The sequence below is a fragment of the Spermophilus citellus genome, assembly GCF_964194105.1.
Source record: "Spermophilus citellus genome assembly, chromosome: 13".
Lineage (NCBI taxonomy): Eukaryota > Metazoa > Chordata > Mammalia > Rodentia > Sciuridae > Spermophilus > Spermophilus citellus.
The window spans coordinates 114,386,169-114,390,630 of record NC_138193.1 but is presented as its reverse complement, the minus strand read 5'-3'; positions in this window follow the sequence as shown (position 1 = coordinate 114,390,630).

Below are 4,462 nucleotides of genomic sequence, written 5' to 3'. Positions count from 1 at the left end.
AGATGAAACTAGAGCAGCATCAAAGGCTCCTGTTGTCTGGTGATGTTCTGCACAATTTGATCATTTATGCAGTATCTTATTTGCTGAATATCTCTTTAACTTGAATAGATAATTTCATTTGTCAAAAGAGTACAATAGAGCTGGGTGTGGTGGTGCATGCCTGTAATCCCAGTGGCTTGGGTGGCTGAGGTAGGAGTATTGCAAGTTCAAACCAGCCTTAGCAATGGTGAGGCCCTAAGCAACTCACTGAGGCCCGGTCTCTAAATAAAATACAAAATAGGGCTGGGGATGTGGCTCCGTGGCTGAGTGCCCCTGAGTTCAATCCCCAGTAGCATTCCTCCTGCACAAAGATTACAATACAAAACCATGTACCTGATGTACCTTGAAGACTTGTCTTTTGCTACTATTTACATTAATATTCAAGTTTCCTGAGAGAAATATTTAAATGATCACATTTTGAACAAAACCAAAGTTGAAAGGATACATGCATATACATTTCTCAGGACTTGATATTTGTGAGGATGAGAAATAGCAAATTTATCAGTGCAATTAGAGTTCCCAGACATCTTAGGACCTCAGTTCCTCATTGTAAAGAAGAAAAATTATACTGAATTGATGTGTAGATGTATCGTTACCCTTCATTTGTTAAAATTTTTACTTAAACAATAATCAAAACTACACATCCTCAATACTTCTTTCGTGAGTAAGCTGGATTTTGAAGCGATCTACTGGACTTAGAGTGGTTGGGATCTCAGTGAGGTCACGCACAGGCCCTCACCCAGCTTCTCTCACCGTCAACACCAGGCACTCCCGTCGCCAATGCGACACAATTACTGAAGGAATCTGACCCTCGACCATTAGCTACGCTGCAGTGTATCCAGGCTCCCGAGCTCTGTCCACGTCCCCAGTCTCTTCCTAGAGCCACACCCCGTTCAGCAGTTCTGTGTTCTGAAGCCCCTCTCGCGGTGGCGTTGCCCAGATGGTCCTGGCTTTGGATGACCTCCAGGGCTTTGGTGAGGATTGGTAAGTGCTCTCCACTGAGTAGAGGCTACCTTGAAGGGGACATGGCAGAACGCCCCTCGATGGCATGTCCTGTGCTCCTCTCATGGGAGGAAGAACACCAAGGCCAAGTGGCTCCTCACCACACCTTCCCAAGGGCATGCAGACCTGGGCTCATGGCTGTCCACGCCGACCTCGACCATCTGGCTGACGCCTTGCATTTTTTCCCCTTAAAAATAAAAACAAAACAAAAACTAACCAGTGTTCCTCTTTAACAAGTGATGATTAGTAGCATTTTCAGATAATTTTATTAAAAATTCATTTTCTCTTTCTTTGGCTTTAACAAAAGGAATAAGGACATGGTTTCAAGTACAGCATTATTGTACTCTGTTTTCTCAGTGAAATCCTTCAGAGTTTTCAGGAGAGAAGAGGTCACTGAGCACGAGTGCCCGCGTCAGCTTCAGAGCATGACTCCTGGAGTCTTGATGGACACGTGACCCCAAGTGTGTGTCCCCTCCGTGCCTGGACACTGCAGCACTCAGAGAAGGCACACTGATCCCAGAGCACAGCACCACCTGTGTGCCCTGCAATGCACCTCAGAGCAGAGCAGACTGTGGCAGCAGGGTCACCCAGTCACAGCAGCACAGAGGCACGCGCAGCTGGGGACAGACCTGAGTCCCCAGGCACCCCTGTCCCGACTGCCACCACTTATATAGCTTTTGCTAATTATTTTTGTAGTTAGCTTTTGTGGTAAATCAAGTCACTCTCTGGGTCTCTCTCAGTGTGCCCTCAGACATCAATTCTGAGTCTCTGTTGGGGAAAAAGGAAATTGATCCATTACTCCTGCACCCGCTTCCCTCCACTCTCCAAGGCACCTTTACCATGAGTTTTGGCTTCATTGATATTCATTATTTATCTTATTATCTCAAGTAAGAAATATTCTCTGCTGACAAGTGATGTTCTGTGATCACATTTTCTGTGGTATACATTTTCTTTTTTGCACGTCTGTGAATTAATTGGCCATTTTTTTAACCATATAATTCTGATTTCACTATGATGTTTTAGTTTCTGAGAAATCTTTCAAAATCTGAAAATGTCTTACTTCTTATGCTTTTCTTTTTTATTCTTCTAAAACATGGAACTGTCAGAGAAAGGTCCAAGGTGCACAAGGTGGCCACCTGATGTCCATACACATTGTGTGAGCGTTGTCACCATCAGGTGGCCAGAGCATCTGTCACCACCCGCACTGTGCAGTAGGTCTGCAGACCCTGTTGGCCTGGCAACTGAGAGCGTGACCCTTGGACCAGTGTCGGCCTGGTCCCCACCCTGGCAACGCCTTTCCACCCTGCCTCATGCCCTCACAGGGCGGGAATCCCTCTCCCTTGCTGCTGTGCGCCAGTTGCCTGCATCTTTTTACGATATTCAAGTAACTGTTTATGTTTACTGGTTTCAGGTTGGTCTTCCTTTATTTTATTGTAATTATGTATGAATTGTAACCATTCTGAGGGCAGGGACTGCCTTGTGCCTGCCCTGTCACGTGCGCAAAGGGCCCAGCCTACAATGGTAATGATCCGTAATATGTCACTGATAGTACTCAGATGGGAACCGGAGCTTGGAAAAGGTGACTTCCCGTGAAAGGCCGTTGACCTTTGGCCTTGTCACGGGTGTTTACTTGCATGGGGCTGCACATTTTCCTCTTAAGTTCTCCTTGTAGCCCTCCTCCTGACTTTGGGCTCTGTCACGAGTTTGATAAATACATAAATCTATAAACTTTTGTTGGAAAACCATCACTTAATGTCATGAGCTGGACACTTGTCGGCTAGTCTGCAAACAGACTTTCTGCTATAACTAACCAGGGCTCACGTAGATCCTACTCAGTATTTTTGATTTCCATAGACATAAGACCTGAGATCCAGTGCTCTCATATACAAGCGGATGGCAGGGAAGGGTTTGTACTTCATGGGAACAATATGGCTCCTTCCTCAGAGCTCTTTTTAATTCTGTGATGCGCTGGGTTACCACAACGTATTGTTCGTGACGTGAGTCAACGATGACAGGGTTAGATCATCTGTCAACTTCAGGAAAGCAAAGAAGGAAACCTGTGTTCAGTGAGACAACGCATCGCCCACTCACAGGTCCTTACCCCTGCGGAGCCGGGAGGGAGGCACTCCACACAGGGTCCGCTCAGGATCAACTTCAGCTGTTATTATCATTCCTTTTTTGGTAGAGGATGTCTTGTTCTATCCAGTGTCCTAAAAGGCATTGCAAATATCAAAACACTCCGCCCCGTGTGTCCAGGCAGCGATGCCCTCCAGCCTTCCTAGCTCTTGTACCTGCATCCTAGCACCATCACCCACAGTCCTCTGGCCTGAGCCTGGCCTGCGATGGCTCTGGCCAATGGGACATCAGCACACACGACCCCCGGGAGACTGGAAACTGGCCTTCCATGGGGTATGCTCTCATTGCCACCCAGGGACCGCAGCTGCAGGGTGACTGAATCTTAGGCTGGATGGCAGGGTGTAAGGCCCACTGCCCAGTCAGAGCGAGGTAACCACCTAGCAGAAGGGCAGCCGCCCAGCCCAGCCACCTCAGCCAGCCGGATGCAGACATGTCATCCCAGATAAGACAAGCCATCCTGGTCTGTCAGCAGACTGTCGACCACCGTCCAGCTGGACTGTTGACCTGTGAGCAGTAATAAGCAGGTGTTCTTTTAAAACCCTGAAATTGGGAGTGATTTGTCCAACAGCAAATGGTAACAGTTCAAATGCTAGTTTCAATAGATTGTGCCAATACAGTATTTCTGTTATAAGATGTTATCTGCTGTTCATATTACTTACTTCAATTCGTTGATTCTGGCTTCTGTATAATCTGTTTGGTAAAAATCCACTTGCCTTCCATTCCAAGCAGCAAAATAATTTTTATTTTCTATGAATAAAAGTCCAATTACCTTTTTCAATTAAGGTCAATAGCTTAGCACATATCATTGACTGTGACTTGTTAGATAAACTAAAAACCAGCAAAAATTAAAATTTCCCAATTTAATATCATTGGTTTATGTTTTCAATACCATCTATATGTAAGGATAAATTTATATGCAGTTATTCTTTGCTTTATGTTTAGTTATGCAATCTAAGGTGTAGATGAAATTTAAAATCTTTAATGAATTGAGGAAAATAATATGACCATATAATTTTTGATAAATATGGATACATTCATATGTGTTAATGAAATAATGTTGTTCAGATTTCAGAAATTATTAAATTACATTAGATTTTCAAAATTTGTAAATTGGTCCACAGATCATGAGACATCATGATCACTTTTCTTCTATGCAAAAGAAAGACCAGGATTACTGAGGGCTTAATTGGTCCATGACCTAGCATGCGATTTCACTTCTAATAGGGGATAGAAGATATTTAGCTTTTTATGAGATGAAATAAGATGAAGATTGGCTGTAATTGGA